General features: G+C 41.9%; 1 long non-coding RNA gene across 2 annotated transcripts; it reads right to left on the bottom strand.

The window, feature by feature from the left end:
- Positions 1–1,845: 1,845 nt before the first annotated feature.
- Positions 1,846–16,576, bottom strand: LOC135528572 (uncharacterized). Of its 2 annotated transcripts, none has more exons than XR_010453559.1 (4): positions 16,411–16,576; positions 6,824–6,899; positions 2,696–3,005; positions 1,846–2,106 (listed from the first exon to the last, which is right to left on the bottom strand). It is a non-coding gene; the product is annotated as an uncharacterized LOC135528572 (long non-coding RNA). The 2 variants fall into 2 exon arrangements; XR_010453560.1 differs by lacking the exon at positions 16,411–16,576 and adding an exon at positions 16,107–16,274.
- Between the last annotated feature and the right edge of the window lie 1,635 nt (positions 16,577–18,211).

Here is an 18,211-nt window from a genome sequence, read left to right as displayed (position 1 = left end):
TGGGGATGAGGTCAGGGCTCTGTGCAGGCCAGTCAAATTCTTCCACACCGATCTCGACAAACCATTTCTTTATGGACCTCACTTTGTGCACAGGGGCATTGGGGCGGCAGGTAGCCTAGTAATTAGAACGTTGGGCCAGTAACCAAAAGGTTGCTAGATTGAATCCCCGAGCTGACAAGGTAAAAATCGGTTGTTCTGCCCCTGAACAAGGCAGTTAACCCACTGTTCCTAGGCTGTCATTGTGAATAAGAATTTGTTCTTAACTGACTTGCCTAGTAAAATTAAAATATACATTTACCTGACTAAAAGGTGAGCCACATTCATATGACTGGTTATCCCGAGTTGAACTCAGAGTTGACCAAAGTTCCCATGCTCCTGAAACCTGATTCGTAGGACAGCACTCAGGTTTATTTGACAAATGCAATGTTGCAAAAAAAAACATTGCAAAATGTGTAATGGAAATGGGAAAATTTTTCTAAAGATCAAGAGCAGTTTTATCTGTTCAACAGATAAACTTTTTTTATTGCGACAAACGGTCGCAATAAAAACAGTGTTTTTCAAATAAATTATGATTTTGAAACGTCACTATAAAGCCCCACTCCACATTTAATTTGAAATGCCTACTTCTTGCAAAATCCTTTTTTTCAACTGTCAACATAATGTTTCTTTGCAGAAAAAGGATTGTCCTGACTTTTGAATTTCTTCACATTGCTTTTTCTTGATGACTGTCAAGTTTCACCATCCAATTATTTCAGATGTACAGGAGTGCAAGTTCCACCGTGGTGATACGTTGGCACATGAGAATTATTACAATATGGCAAATATTACTAAATTATTGCATTCTATCCATGCTGGCATTCACGGGCTACTTGAAACATGAAACAGATAGGTGAGGGCATACAGGCTGTATGCAAATTATTAATGCACAATTTGCCTAAATGGGGAAAGGAAACACTTCAACCACTTAATTTTTATTTGACACTAGGTTCATGTCAGATTTTTTATTTATTTATTATGCGTGATGTCATTATGTCCAGCTGTTTTTACCGACACACGATGGTTAAATGGAAACACAACGTGGAAGGCAATTTTCACATCCAATTTCGATGCAAACTTTCGAAATGTTGCCAAAAAAAATCTACGGACAGTTTAATGGAAAGATATCTACTGACAGTCACTCAATTAGCCATGTCAGCTAACCATTTTTAAATTGGTAGTTAGTTTAGCCAGCTATCTAAACTTGTAGTAATCATGGCCTGAATAACGACCTGGCTCGTACCAAGGGGCTTTGACCTCCAGACATTACAAAATGTGTAGAATTGCAGGAATTTAGTTTTAAAACTGCAAATATGTCACTCCACCCCATGTCAAAATGGGTGAAATTCGAGGAATTAGCTGTAAAACAGATTATTTTCCCTGCCCCATGGCAAAATGAGTAGAATTCGATAAAATGTGTTATAAAATTGCAACAATTTCTCTTTTCCCCATGGAAAAATGTGTAGATTTGCAGAAAACTTGCTTTAAAACTGCAAAAATGTCTCTACGCCCAATGAAAGCTTCTTTCCATTGTCAAGAGAGGGGGCACTAAATTGTTTCACCGCGAGGTAGGGGACCCCCAACCAAGTGACATGCTTTGTAAAGTTTAGAACTGCCAGGAGGATAGTAATAATGGTTGCTGCATGTCAACCATCAAGAGCTTAAGAGGGTAGTGCGTGGCATGTCAATGCCGCCTCAGCATTACAGCTACATGTCATCAAGTAAAAACAACATATATTTTATAACATGAATAGTCTGCTGAATTTTTGCAAACAACATTCAATCCCCTGAGAAAGGTCTACAAATAAGTTTTTAGAATATTTTTTATTTTGGCTGAATACAGCCTCCATAAACCAAAATATTGAACTAATATTAAATAATATTATCACATTAGAAACAAAAGCGTATTCTTTAAACAGGGGCAGGCAAATGATAGGTCAAGGCAGGCAGGGGTAAATAATCCAGAGAGGGTGTAATGCACCGGAACAGCAGGTGGGCTCAGGGTCAGGTCAGGCAGAGGTCGGTAATCCAGAGAAGTGGGGCAAAGGTACAGGATGGCAGGCAGGCGAACTGGCAACAAACAAACAGAGAACACAGGTATAAATACACAGGGGATAACGGGGAAGATGGGCAACACCTGGAGGGAGGTGGAGACAAGCACAAAGACATGTGAAACGGAACAAATATGCCTAAACTTGTATGTTAACGTACATTTAGCATGGATACTGTGTTTGCTGTCATGATGGAATCAATTAGGGGGAATGGGGTATTTCAGTATTTTACAAATTAAAAGGGAAGTTCAGTTCCTCATCCTGAAAGTAGTCTATAGCCAAGGAAAAACTGTAATTCATGGTTAGGTTTTCTTTAAACAGCCACTCTAAACTTCAGCTAACTTTAGCCACTACTAGCAAAAAAATCAATGGGAGTGATGGGGGCTTACGATGCCTGTTAAATCAGGCACCCCATCATTCGTTCATTTATCAGAATGAATAAATAATATTGACAGTAATAAAAGGTATGAATCTGAACTCATTGTGTTCATTTATTTTGTGTGTTCATTTATTTATAACTCTAGAACACAGACGCTGACGCACACACACACTGTACACACACACACGCTGGCACGCACTATGCACAGGCAACACACACAGTAAGGTACCTCGACAGTGAGTGCTGTATTGGGTTTTCTCCAGGAAGTGCGTCTTCTTCAAAGCTCTGGTCAGATGAAAGGTGAAGAGCCGTATCGATCAGCCAGTGGGGACGGGGACGTTGAGGATATGGGGGGAGCAGCGTCTGCGGTGAGCCTGATGCAGGGCTGCCATCCAGCCAAGGAGCGGGAGGCCAGAGGCGAAGGTGGGGATGCAGGCGGTGGGGGTTAGGGAGCTGTCACTTATCTCCCATGGCTCCCTTGTGACTCACCGGTAACCCCCTCAGCCCCCGTTGCATTCTTCTCCACAGTGGGCAGTCTACTGTTGTTGATGAGGACTGTCAGAGCCATGCAGCATGGCTCAGGGTCTGCAAGGGGGCTGACCCCAAGGCTGCCTCACCTCCATATTTACACAACTTGCACTACCGTTCAAAAGTTTGGGGTCTCTTAGAAATGTCCTTGTTTTCCATGAAAGCATACAAATGATTTGCAAAATGAATAGGAAACATAGTCAATACGTTGACAAGGTTATAAATAAGGATTTTTTAAATTGAAATAATAATTGTGTCCTTAAAAATGTGCTTTTGTCAAAGAATCCTCCATTTGCAGCAATTACAGGCTTGCAGACCTTTAGCATTCTAGTTGTCAATTTGTTAAGGTAATCTGAAGAGATTTCACCCCATGCTTCATGAAGCACATCCCACAAGTTGGATTGGCTTGATGGGCACTTCTTACGTACCATACGGTCAAGCTCCTCCCACAACAGCTCAATAGGGTTGAGATCCGGTGACTGTGCTGGTCACTCCATTATATACAGAATACCAGCTGACTGCTTCTTCCCTAAACAGTTATTGCATAGTTTGGAGCTGTGATTTGGGTCATTGTCCTGTCGTAGGAGGAAATTGGCTCCAATTAAACGTTGTTGCAAAATGGAGTGATAGCCTTCCTTCTTCAAGATCCCTTTTACCCTGTTCCCACTTTACCAGCAGCAAAGCACCCCCAGACCATCACATTGCTTCAACCATGCTTGACAGATGGCGTGAAGCACTCCTCCAGTATCTTTTCATTTTTTCTGCAGTCTCACGAATGTTCTTCTTTGTGAACACCTCAAACTTAGATTCGTCCGTCCATAACACTTTTTTCCAATCTTCCTCTGTCCAGTGTCTGTGTTCTTTTGCACATCTTAATATTTTATGTTTATTGGCTAGTCTGAGATATGGCTTTTTCTTTGCAACTCTGCCTCGAAGGCCAACATCCCGGAATCGCTTCTTCACGGTTAACGTTGAGACTGGTGTTTTGCGGTTACTATTTAATGAAGCTGCCAGTTGAGGACTTGTGAGGCGTCTGTTTCTCAAACAAGACACTCTAATGTACTTGTCCTCTAGCTTAGTTGTGCACCGGGGCCCCCCACTCCTCTTTCTATTCTGGTTAGAGCCAGTTTGGGAGTAGGGCGTAGGAGGGAATATTACATAGCGTTGTACAGATCTTCAGTTTCTTGACAATTTTTTACATGGAATAGCCTTCATTTCTCAGAACAAGAATATACTGACGTGTTTCAGAAGAAAGTTATTTGTTTCTGGCCATTTTGAGCCTGTAATCGAATCCACAAATTCTGATGCTGCAGATACTCAACTAGTCTAATGAAGGCCAGTTTTATTGCTTCTTTAATCAGGACAACTGTTTTCAGCTGTGCTAAAATAATTGCAAAAATATTTTCTAATGATCAATTAGCATTTCAAAATGATTAACTTGGATTAGCTAACACAACGTGCCATTGGAAGACAGGAGTGATCGTTGCTGATAAATGGGCCTCTGTACGCCTATGTAGATATTCCATAAAAAATCTGCCGTTTCCAGCTACAATAGTAATTTACAACATTAACAATGTCTACACTGTAACAATGTCTACACTTTCCGATCAATTTGATGTACTTTAATGGACAAAAAAATGCTTTTCTTTCAAAAACAAGGACATTTCTAAGTGACAGCAAACTTTTGAACGTACATAGGCTACACATAAAAACATACACACACCACCCAAATCAAATCAAATGTTATTGGTCGCATACAAATATTGGTATTGCGGGTGTAGCGAAATGCTTGTGTTCCAAGCTCCAACAGTGCAGTAATATCTAACCATATACCGCAATACACACAAATCTAAATGTAAATTAATAGAAGTGAGAAATACAGAAATATTAGGACAATCAATATCAGTCTGGAGTATACAGTATATACAGTGCATTTGGAAAGTATTCAGATCCCTTCCCCCTTTCCACATTATGTAACATTATAGCCTTATTCTAAAATTGAATAAATTATGTTTTCCCTCATCAATCCACACACAATACCCCATAATGAACAAAGTGAAAACAGATTTTTAGAAATGTTTGCAAATGTATTAAAAGTAAAAACGTAAATATCTTATTTACAAAAGTATTCGGACCCTTTGCTATGATATTCAACATTGAGTTCAGGTGCATCCTGTTTCCATTGGCCATCTTTGAGATGTTTCTACAACTTGATTGGAGTCCACCTGGGGTAAATTCCATTGATTGGACATGATTAGGAAAGGCACAATCCTGTCTACATAAGGTTCCAGAGTTGACAGTGCAAGTCAGAGCAAAAACCAAACCATGAGGTTGAAGGAATTGTCTCAAGAGCTCAGAGACAGAATTTTGTCGAAGCACAGATCTGGAGAAGGGTAACAAAAAATGCCTGCAGCATTGAAGGTCCACAGGAATACAGTGGCCTCCATCATTCGTAAATGGAACCACCAAGACTCTTCCTAGAGCTGGCCGCCCAGCCAAACTGAGCAATCAGGGGAGAAGGGACTTGCTCAGGGAGGTGACCAAGAATCCGATGGTCACTCTGACAGAGCTCCAGAGTTCCTCTGTAGAGATGGGAGAACCTTCCAGAAGGACAACCATCTCTGCCACACTCCACCAATCAGGCCTTTATGGTAGAGTGGCCAGATGGAAGCCACTCCTCAGTGAAAGGCACATGACAGCCAACTTGGAGTTTGAACTCTTTGGCTTGAATGCCAAGTGTCACATCTGGAGGAAACCTGGCACCATCCCTACGGTGAAGCACGGTGGTGGTAGCGTCATGCTGTGGGGATGTTTTTCAGCAGCTGGTACTGGGAGACTAGTCAGGATCGAGGGAAAGTTGAACGGAGCAAAGTACACAGAGATCCTTGATGAAAACCTGCTCCAGAGCGCTCAGTACCTCAGACTGTAGCGAAGGTTCACATTCCAAACGAACAATGACCCTAAGCACACAGCCAAGACAACGCAGGAGTGGCTTTGGGACAAGTCTCTGAATGTCCTTGAGCGGCCGATCGAACATCTCTGGAGAGACCGGAAAATAGCTGTGCAGTGAGGCTCCCCATCCAGCTTGACAGAGCTTGAGAGGATTTGCAGAAAACAATGGGAGAACCTCCCCAAATACAGGTGTGCCAAGTTTGTAGTGTCATACCCAAGAAGACTTGAGGCTGTAATCGCTGCCAAAGGTGCTTCAACAAAGTACTGAGTAAAGCATCTGTATAGTTATGTAAATGTGATATATATATTTTTTTTTATTTGCAAACATTTCTAAAAACCTGTTTTTGCTTTGTCATTATGGGGTATTGTGTGTAGATAGATGACAAAAAAACAACATTTAATCAATTTTAGAATAAGGCTGTAACTTAACTAAATGTGGAAAAAGTCAAGGGGTCTGAATACTTTCCGAATTCACCGTATATGTGATGGATGTATGGACATTGTGGACGGCATGTGGATAGAATATGTAGTATATCTGAAGAATACGTGGATAGAATAGTATATGTACAGAAATTGTTGAATAGGATGGCCTCGACTAGAATACAGCATATGAAATGGTAAAAACACTATGTAAACATTATTAAAGCGACCAGTGTTCCATTATTATAGTGACCAGTGTTCCATGTCTATGTACATAGGGCAGCAGCCTCTAAGGTGCAGGGATGAGTAACCCAGTGGTAACCGGCTAGTGACAGTGACTAAGTTCAGAGTAGGGTACTGGGTGGAGGCCGGCTACTGATTGCTATTTAACAGTCTGATGGCCTTGAGAATCTGTTTTTCAGTCTCTCGATCCCAGTTTTGATGTACTTGTACTGACCTCGCCTTCTGGATGATAGTGGGGTGAACAGACCGTGGTTCAGGTGGCTGAGATCCTTGATGATCCTCTTGGCCTTCTGTAAAATGCCAATATCATCAGAAAATATGGGTGAACCAATATATTGATCGGGCTTTACTAGCTAGTTATCTAGCTAGTTACAGCCAAATTACTTTGTACAATTTCTAGCTCGGTGGCTAGCAACATAAGCGAAGCTAGCTGCGCAGTCACATTGGCAAAATAGCAACATTACATAATTTCTCAATTCTGGAGGCATTGGAAATACAATTTCAGCTAGCCCACCAAGGCCAGCCCAACCCGGGTTGACTTCAAAGTGCCAATGGAAACAAGTCTTTATTCATTCCACAGACAACCTAAGCTTAGCAGGCTAACACAGTATTGAGTCACTCAATCACACATGTGTATGGTCATCTAATATTGTATTTGAGTATATTTTGTATTTTGTACTGTATAACGGTTTAATGTTTTTGTTTTGTACTCAGGTCTCATTCAAAAAATAGATCAATATGATATCCTGAATAAAACATATGCTTTAAAAAATGGTAGCAGTGTTACCAAAAAAACATACTGTTCAATAATAAGGAACTTCCCTCTGAGGTACCTCTGGTAGCTTCATACTATACTGGGTATATTCGTTTTTCTCTCAGAGAAGTTCACCGTTAGTTAAAGATCCTCCTCATAAATAGTCCAAAGCTGGAGAGACAGCATAATCCATCTCTCTTCTCTACTCCTGCATCCCCTGCAGTTTCCTGACTCTTGTTTGGCCATTCCTAGCCCTACCTTCCTGTATTAAAAGACACAGACTGAGCCTTTTCACTGTACAGCCAAGTGCTAAACAGGGGGGACTGAATTGGTCGGGTCACGTAGGGGTCAGGTATAAACTAGCCAAGGAACGTTCTTCTGAGGAAATCGGGAAAACGCACACTTCTGCAGGCTGGAAGAACAAAACATGTGGGTCCCAAATGGTACCTTATTTACTATATAGTGTAATGCACTATATAAGGAATAGGGTGCCATTTGTGACACAGACTGAGAAAGGCTATTGCTCTAATGCAATATATTTATTACAGTAATTAGCTAAGCTGTCTTTACCAGGGTTTCTCATAAACCAAAAAACAACCACAGGGAACTAGGGCAGCACTAGCTGCAGTAACCCATGGGGAGGTGGTCACACTTGGACATTCAGAGAGGGGGTATATTATTGTGGCCATGGTGGCACAAAATCAAAGGTTTGACTGCACGGAGATGCTTGGGAGTATGGTCACTACAGGGGACCATGTTGTGGGTGTTTAAGGGTTTCAGGGGAAGGGGGTATATCTGACCTCCATCACCTAGGACGTGACAATGATTAATCAAATCTCCTCGATTTCTGACCATTTTGTTGCTCAGTTTTGCAGGCCTTCTCATACAGCTGCAACTGTATATGCATTCGTAAATCAAGACCTTTCTTGAGTTGGGCTCTGGGATGGTGCAACTGTTGAGAATCTGAGTATATTGTTGTTGTGGGGGAAAGGGGTTGAGTGTGTATGAGTGTGTGTGAGTGTGTATGAATGAGTGTGCATTTGTGTGTGTGCGTGCGTGTGTGTGTGTGTGTGCGTGCGCATGCGTACGTGTGTGTGTGTGCGTGTGTGCGTGTGTGTGTATCCCACAACTTTTGGGAGGGAGTAAAATATGTTAGGGACAATATAGGATGAATCACAATAATTGCTTGCCATAATGTAATTTTGGTAATAGCGAGACTCATGAGAGGTTAAAATCAATTGCATGAACTGCCTACATTACGACAAATATTAATAGCTAATTATGGTAAATAAGATAAACAGGATTATTCAAATATATATATATACAGTTGAAGTCGGAAGTTTACATACACTTAGGTTGGAGTCATTAAAACTCATTTTTCAACCACTCCACAAATTTCTTGTTCACAGCTAAAGTTTTGCCAAGTTGGTTAGGACATCTACTTTGTGCATGAAACAAGTAATTTTTCCAACAATTGTTTACAGACAGATTATTTCACTTATAATTCAGCTTTTTCCAGGCACAGTCAATTTAGTGTATGTAAACATTTGACCCCCTGGAATTGTGATACAGTGAATTATAAGTGAAATAATCTGTCTGTAAACAATTGTTGGAAAAATTACTTGTGTCATGCACAAAGTAGATTTCCAAACCAACTTGCCAAAACTTTAGTTTGTTAACAAAAAATTTGTGGAGTGGTTGAAAAATGAGTTTTAATGACTCCAACCTAAGTGTATATATGTATGTATATAGATATATATATATTTACCCAAAAATTATATAGGGGATTGGAAATGATGCAGACAATTACATTAATGGGAGCAACAATTCATCCTCAATATTAAAGCTGATCCACCCCCTAAAAAAAATACATAAATATAATAAACAAAAAACTAGGGTTATTCGCAATTGAAAGAGCTCTGTGCTGAATCTGTATATTTGTAAAATATAACTGAAATCCCATGGTTTTGAGTTAACATCATGGCCTTGTATCCTGCTCTTTATATAAAATGAGGAGATATGTCCCTCTGGGTCCTGTGTGGCTCATTTGGTAGAGCATGGCACTTGCAAGGGTCATGGGTTCAATTCTTGCATCAGCCATTTATACAGAAATATCTGCATGTACTGCTGTCGCTTTGATAACAGTGTCTGCTAAAGGACATGCAGAAAAGTATTTAGTCAGCCACCAATTGTGCAAGTTCTCCCACTTAAAAAGATGAGAGAGGCTTGTAATTCATCATAGGTACACTTCATCTATGACAGACAAAATGAGGGAAAAAAATCACATTGTAGATTTTTTATGAATTTATTTGCAAATTATGGTGAAAAATATGTATTTGGTCACCTACAAACAAGAGAGATTTCTGGCTCTCACAGACCTGTAACTTATTTTTTAAGAGGCTCCTCTGTCCTCCACTCGTTACCTGTATTAATGGCACCTGTTTGAACTTGTTATCAGTATAAAAGACACCTGTCCACAACCTCAAACAGTCACACTCCAAACTCCACTATGGCCAAGACCAAAGAGCTGTCAAAGGACACCAGAAACAAAATTGTAGACCTGCACCAGGCTGGGAAGACTGAATCTGCAATAGGTAAGCAGCTTGGTTTGAAGAAATCAACTGTGGGAGCAATTATTAGGAAATGGAAGACATCAAGACCACTGATAATCTCCCTCGATCTGGGGCTCCACGCAAGATCTCACCCCGTGGGGTCAAAATGATCACAAGAACGGTGAGCAAAAATCCCAGAACCACACGGGGGGACCTAGTGGATGACCTGCAGAGAGCTGGGACCAAAGTAACAAAGCCTACCATCAGTAACACACTACGCTGCCAGGGACTCAAATCCTGCAGTGCCAGACGTGTCCCCCTGCTTAAGCCAGTACATGTCCAGGCCCGTCTGAAGTTTGCTAGAGAGCATTTGGATGATCCCAAAGAAGATTGGGAGAATGTCATATGGTCAGATCAAACCAAAATATAACTTTTTGGTAAAAACTCAACTCGTCGTGTTTGGAGGACAAAGAATGCTGAGTTGCATCCAAAGAACACCATACCTACTGTGAAGCATGGGGGTGGAAAAATCATGCTTTGGGGATGTTTTTCTGCAAAGGGACCAGGACGACTGATCCGTGTAAAGGAAAGAATGAATGGGGCCATGTATTGTGAGATTTTGAGTGAAAACCTCCTTCCATCAGCAAGGGCATTGAAGATGAAACGTGGCTGGTGTCAGGATTTGGCCAGGGTTGTTCCGGGTTTTGGTCACTAGATGCCCCCATTGTGCTTTTTGACCTTATGTTTTTTCCCTTGTTCCCCATTATTATTTGCACCTGTGCCTCATTTTCCCCTGATTGTATTTAAACCCTTAGTTTCCCTCAGTTCTGTGCTCTGTGTTTGTATGTTAGCACCCAGCCCTAGTGTTCTGTGTATTCTTGTCGATTCTGGTGGATGCTCTTGTGGAATTCTGTTTTTGTTTTTGAGTGTCTCTTGAGGCTTTTTTGTGCTATTCCTACCACCTTTTGGATTTGCCATTTTTGTATTTAAGGACTTCTCCTTTTTACTTTATTAAATACACCGTCTTAAGTACTGCTGTGTCTGCCTCATCTACTGGGTTCTGCTGACTATTCGTGGCTCAGTTGGTTAAGTGACTGTTTCTCACTCCGGAGACCCAGGTTCGTAACCGGGTCCTGACAGCTGGGTCTTTCGGCATGACAATGATTCTAAACACACCGCCCGGGCTACGAAGGAGTGGCTTCGTAAGAAGCATTTCAAGGTCCTGGAGTGGCCGAGCCAGTCTCCAGATCTCAACCCCATAGAAAATCTTTGGAGGGAGTTGAAAGTCTGTGTTGCCCAGCAACCGCCTCAAAACATCACTGCTCTAGAGGAGATCTGCATGGAGGAATGGGCCAAAATACCAGCAACAGTGTGTGAAAACTTACAGAAAACGTTTGACCTCTGTCATTGCCAACAAAGGGTATATAACAATGTATTGAGAAACTTTTGTTATTGACCAAATACTTATTCTCCACCATAATTTGCAAATAAATTCATAAAAAATCATAGAATGTGATTTTCTGGATTTCTTTTTCTCATTTTGTCTGTCATAGTTGAAGTCTACCTATGTTGAAAATAACAGGCCTCTCTCATCTTTTTAAGTGGGAGAACTTGCACAATTGGTGGCTGACTAAATACTTTTTTGCCCCACTGTATATCTTCAGTTACTGTTAAGCTGTTTCTGTGTGGGAAAGGCTATAAACATATACACACACACACCACCTCAAGGAGAAACTCAACTAAAACTCAGGATGCTGTCCAAACAGTTGTTTAGTCTGCCCAGAGCGGAGCAACCCATTGCCTCTTGTTTTTATTGGCTGCCCTGAATCCCCGCCTTTCCCGTAACTGTAAGGGCTCCGTCGTGTGGGTCGGCTCTTTCCATCCCACACGGCAGCACAGAGATGGGGCGGTAGCAGTGGAAGGGACAAGAAGGAGGAGGAAGGGGGATGGAGGGCCACAGCTGCCAGACCCATGGGGACCAACCGAGCCCTGTCCGGTCCTATAAACATGATGCAGTGTGGCCATCAGGGACTCATCTTGAAAAACGTCTCTCTGGAAAAAGTCTGCAAAAGAGTGACTCACCCTCCGAAGAGGAGAGAGACTGTGAGGGGAAACCGTCCCAAACATTTCCAGACAATCCAAAATAGACACGGTTTGTCCCTGACTGGTGGTAACCAAATGTCGAGTTAAGGGGAGCGTTTCGCTGCTGAAATGTCTTACGTTGCCGGGGCAGAAAATCAGAGCTACTTTATGAGCTCCATCCCATGACCAGATTCAATAAATGAGTAATGAACATGTTTATTCAACATTTAAGTACCCGTCAGGGGACGGGATGGGATTTCATTGGAGTGTGTAGGTGGGGGTTCTTGTGTGAGTATGCGCCTGTGTGTTTGTAAGAAGAAGGAGAATTCGTGCCCATGACTCCTCTCAAAAATAATACTGACAACCGGCTGCCAGTCATATCATCCATGAACACCAACTAATGGAGCTAAAAACACATAGCTAATTCTGTACACTAGTGAGAGAAGGTCAGTGGAAAGAAATGGCCCTAAACAGCATGTGGAATCCAATCAAGACAAGATGCCAGCAAGTATGATGCAGACACTTTAGTGAACTAGTCACAGAGACATTTACAAAATATATAAAGGTAGGAGCAGATCAGCATATTATGTTACAGCAGGTAGCCTTTTCTGTAGGCTGCTTGGTACACAGAGCCAGACGTCACCCTTGCTAACTCCAGCCAGTGTATGTCAGATGTGAGTTAAGGACCTCGGTTCTCCCTGCGGTGAGCGGGGAGTGGTCCAGGAATGCTCGGTGGGGCCGGTGGGGCCGCTGCCTTGGCAGGTATATGAAGTGTGGAGCGCGGGGCGGTGTGGGGGTGATTAATGTGCGAGGGAAAGCACTGGAAAGAAAACAACGCCATAAATCAGCCCGCCCAGCAGTCATGCTAATTGTAATTGAAATGAATGTCTGCCGCCCGGTGCCGGGACTTGCAATTGGTATTGACCAGAAAAGGTCCACCGGTGGTCATGGGAAATGAAACAGTGACCGTGTCTCAAATGGAAAGCTGTTTCCTCTATTGCGTAGAGAAAGTCGGCCCATACCTTGCAGTCTTAAATTGTGACCGCCTTAAAATAAAAATAAAAATGTATCCTACAGATCTACACAACCAACTCCACATTTTCAAAGTGAAAGAAAATGATAGAAAATATCACACTGATTAACGAAAAATGTAAAAGTAAGATATGTTGATTGGGTATGCCTTCACATCCCAGAGTTAATATTTGATGGAAACACCTTTGGCAGCTGTGAATAATTTTGAATAAGATTCTCTCAACTTTGCACAACTCTTAGAGTAACATATATCCACTGTTTTTGTCAAAATTGCTCAAGATCAGTAAATATGGTTGGGAATCATTGATGGACAGCAATATTCAGACCTTCTCGGATTTTCAAGCAAATTTCAGTCCGGACTGGGACTGGACCACACAGGAACACTCAACACCTCTTGTCTTTGGCATTAATTTGTGTTATTAAAATAAAACTCTATCCCAGGGTTAGGTTTTCAGAAGACTGAGGCCAGTTTTCCTCTAACTTTTTACCTGGTCGTCCTTTCATATTTATTTTCATCCTGACAAACTCCCTAGGCCCTGCCGGTGACAAGCATACCCAAACCTATGGGTCGGTAGCTTCAACCCCGCAGTACACACAAACTTACACACACCAACTGATTAATGGACTGCTGAATGTTTTTCTCTTTCTTGCTTTGTTTGTTATTTTCCATATTATGTCTATCTCTGATAAGCTACCCAGGAAAGGGCTGAAAATAGCCCATATTAAGATATGGAGCCTTAGAAATAAGGTTCATGAAATCGCTAACTTTGAGATAGCATTCATATATTAGCCAATTCTGAGACTCCCTTAGATCATTCATTTTATGAATGCAGTCGCAATAAAAGGATATAACATATATAGAAGAGACAGGAACGCTTATGGCAGAGGTGTTGCTGTATATTTTCAGAGCCATATCATTGTGATGCTTAGAGAAGATCTCATGACAAGTGAGGCAGGGTAGCCTAGTGGTTAGAGCGTTGGACCAGTAACCGGATGGTTGCAAGTTCATAAACCCTGAGCTGACAAGGTACAAATATGTCGTACTGCCCCTGAACAGACAGTTACCCCACTATTCCTAGGCCGTCATTGAAAATAAGAATTTGTTCTTAACTGACTTGCCTAATAAAATATTGTGGATGCAGGTTCACCTGCCTCTTCCAAATCTTTTGGGGTCTTGCTATGGGCCACCAAGTGCTAACAGTCGGTATCTATATAATGTGTGTGAAATGTTTGATAGTGTATGTAATGTAAAAGAGACAGTCTACTTTCTGGGCACCTGAATATTGACAGGTTTTCATCAAGCTGTCTGCCCTCGAGGAAGCTTCTGCCTGTAATCTGGTTCAGGTTATAAATCAACCTACCAGGGTGTTTACAAACACTACAGGAACAAGATCATCCACATGTATTGATCAAATTTTTACTAATACTGTAGAACTTTGTCCTAGAGCTGTATCCGTACTCATTGGATGCAGTGATCCCAGTATAGTGGATATCCAGGAAAGCCAAAGTTCTAAAAGCTGGGCCTAAAATAATGTATAAGAGATCATACAAAAGATGTTGCTGTAAATCTTGTAAATGATAGTTATCAATCAATAATGACAAACCTCCTGGCATTGTGAACTTAGATGGAAAGCTACTGAGGATGGTAGCTGACTCTATAGTCACTCCTATGTGTTATATCTGTAAACTGAGCCTATACGACAGTGTTTGACCAATACGATGCTATTTCTCTGTAAACAAATTAACAACAGACTTTCAGCATGCATATAGAGAAGCGCACTCAACATGTACTGCACTGAAACAAATAACTGATGATTGGGTGAAAGAAATTGATAATAAGGAGATTGTGAGAGCTGTTAGATTTCAGTGCAGCCGCTGATATTATTGACCGTAACCTGTTGTTGAGAGAACATATATGTTATGGCTTTTCAAACTCTGCCATATTGTCTATTCAGAGTTATTTATCTAATAGAACTCAGAGGGTTTTGTTTATTGGACGCTTCTCTAATGTCAAACATGTCAAGTGTGGTGTACCGCAGGGTAGCTCTCTAGACCCTTTACACGTTTCTATTTTTACCAATGACTTGCCACTGGCATTAAACAAAGCCTGTGTGTCCATGTATGCTGATGATTCAACCCTACACCCGTCAGAAACCACAGCTAATGAAGTCACAGTTACACTTAACAAAGAGTTGCAGTCCGTTTTGGAATGGGTGGCCAGTAATAAACTGGTCCTGAACATCTCTAAACTAAGAGCGTTGTATTTGGTGCAAAACCATTCCCTAAGTTTTAGACCTCAGTTGAATCTGGTAATGAATGGGGTGGCTGTTGAACAAGTTGAGGAGACTAAATTACTTGGAAGTACCTTAGATTGTAAACTGTCATGGTCAAAACATAGATTCAATGGTTGTATAGATGGGGAGAGATCTGTCTGTGATAAAGAGATGCTCTGCTTTTCTTTTCTTTTTTTCACACCACACTCCACAAGCAAGTTTCAAGATTTAATGTCACATGCACAAGTACAGTGAAATGCCTTTCTCAAAATGCAATAATCAATAACAATATATTACTAGAAAAAAACACATAACAAATAAAAGTAGGCAATATGAAATACATAATGAAGTAATTAAGTAAGTAAGCATACTATATACAGGAAATATTTAAAAAGTCAGATCCAAAACCAAATGTACATGTGCAGGGGCACTGGAGAGATGGAGGTAGATATGAATAGGGGAGAGGGGGCTAGGCAACAGGATATAAGATAAACAAAGTAGCAGCAGCTTGAATGTGAGTGGGAGAGTCAGTATAAAATGTATGTGCATATTATGTGTGAGTAAGAAAATGATGGAGTGAGTGTTTGTGTGTGTTGGAGTGACAGTGTGTGTAAGAGTCTAGGGCCCTGTGAGTGTTCGTAGAGTAAATAAAGATACAAGGTAAACTCAGTCCGTGTAGCTAATTTGTTAGCTATTTATCAGTCGTATTTATCACACCCTGATCTGTTTCAACTGTCCTTGTGATTGTCTCCACCCCCCTCCAGGTGTTGCCCATCTTTCCCATTATCCCATGTGTATTTATACCTGTATTCGCTGTTTTGTCCGTTGCCAGTTTGTCTTGTTTGTCCAGTCAACCAGCGTTTTTCTCGGCTCCTGCTTTTTTCCAGTCTCTCTTTTTCTCGCCCCCCTGGTTTTGAACATTACCTGTCCTGTCTCTGAGTCCGCCTGCCCAACTACTCTGCCTGTCCTGACCCTGAGCCTGCCTGCCGTCCTGTACCTTTGCTCCTATACTCTGGATTATCGACCCCTGCATGCCTTGACCTGTCGTTGCCTGCCCCTGTTGCTATAATAAACATTGTTACTTTGACAGTCTGCATCTGGGTCTTACCTTGATTCCTGATAGTATTGTTTGGGGATATAAGCTGTTCAAAAGCCTATTGGTGTCAGACTTGATGCACCGGTACCTCTTGACGTGCGGCAACAGAGAAAGTAGTCTATGGCTTAGGTGGTTGGGGTCTTTGACGAAGCCGGATGTCGAGGTCATGGATGGCAGGGAGCTCAGCCCCAATGACGTTGAGCGAGAGGTTGTTGCTCCGGCACTACACTGCTAGGTCACTGACCTCCTCCCTGTAGGCTGACTCATGGTGATCAGGCCTACCACCGTCGTTTCGTCAGCGAACTTGATAATGTTGCGAGTCTTGCGTGGCCACACAGCTGTGGCTGAACAAGGAGTATGGGAGGAGACTATATGCATATATTGTGTTTTATACATCTATTGCATCTTGCCTATGCCTATTGCCTATTGCTCATCCATATATTTATATGTATATATTCTTATTCCATTCCTTTACTTAGACTTGTGTGTATTAGGTAATTGTTGTGGAATTGTTAAATATTGCTGTACTGTCGGAACTAGAAGCACAAGCATTTCGCTACACTAGCAATAACATCTGCTAACCACGTGTCAGTGACCAATACAATTGTATTTTATTTTACTTTATTTGACTAAGCACACTGTGTTAATGGTGGACTCTGTGTTAATGGTGGAGGTGATGTTGCCTACCCTCACCAACTGTGGTCGGCCCGTCAGGAAGTCCAGGATTTAGTTAAAGAGGGAGGTGTTCAGACCCAGAGTCCTAAGCTTGGTGATGAGCTTGGAAAGTTTTGAACGCTGAGCTGTAGTCAATGAATAGCATTCTCACATAGGTATTCCTCTTATCTACAGTGCATTTGGAAAGTATTCAGACCCCTTGTCTTTTTCCACATTTTGTTAAGTTGCAGCCTTATTCTGAAATAGATTTTTTTTAAACTGAAATGTCACATTTGCATAAGTATTCAGATGCTTTACCCAGTACTTTGTTGAAGCACCTTTGGCAGCAATTACAGCCTTGTGTCTTCTTGGGTTTGACGGTACAAGGTTGGCACATCTGTATTTGGGGAGTTTCTTCCATTCTTCTCTGCAGACCCTCTCTGTCAGGTTGCATGGGGATCGTCACTGCACAGCTATTTTCAGGTCTCCCCAGAGATGTTCGATCGAGTTCAAGTCCGGGCTCTGGCTGGGCCACTCAAGGACATTCCGAGAATTGTACCGAAGCCACTCCTGCACTGTTTTGGTTGTGTGCTTAGGGTCATTGTCCTGTTGGAAGGTGAACTTTCGCCCCAGTCTGAGGTTCTGAGAGCTCTGGAGTAGGTTTTCATCAAGGATCTCTCTGTACTTTGCTTCATGCATATTTACCTTGATCCTAACTAGTTTCTCAGTCCCTGACTCTGAAAAACATCCCCACAGCATGATGCTGCCATCACCATGCTTCACTGTAGGGATGGTGCCAGGTTTCCTCCAGACGTGGCACTTGGCATTCAGGCCAAAAAGTTCAATCTTGATTTCATCAGACTAGAGAATCTTGTTTCTCATGGGGTGAGGATCTTTAGGTGCCTTTTGGCCAACTCCAAGTGGGCTGTCATGTGCCTTTTACTGAGGAGTGGCTTCCTTCTGACCACTCTACCATAAAGGCCTGATTGTTGGACAGCTGCAGACATGGTTGTCCTTCTGAAATGTTCCCTCATCTCCACAGAGGAACTCTGGAGCTCTGTCAGAGTGACCATTTGGGTCTTGTTCACCTCCCTGACTAAGGCCCTTTTCCCACAATTGCTCAATTTCTGTGGGCAGCCAACTCTAGGAAAAGTCTTGA

The sequence above is a fragment of the Oncorhynchus masou genome, chromosome 33 (genome assembly GCF_036934945.1).
Source record: "Oncorhynchus masou masou isolate Uvic2021 chromosome 33, UVic_Omas_1.1, whole genome shotgun sequence".
NCBI classification, from domain to species: domain Eukaryota; kingdom Metazoa; phylum Chordata; class Actinopteri; order Salmoniformes; family Salmonidae; genus Oncorhynchus; species Oncorhynchus masou.
Note: the sequence above shows the minus strand (reverse complement) of the source record. Positions and strands in the feature narration are given on the sequence as shown.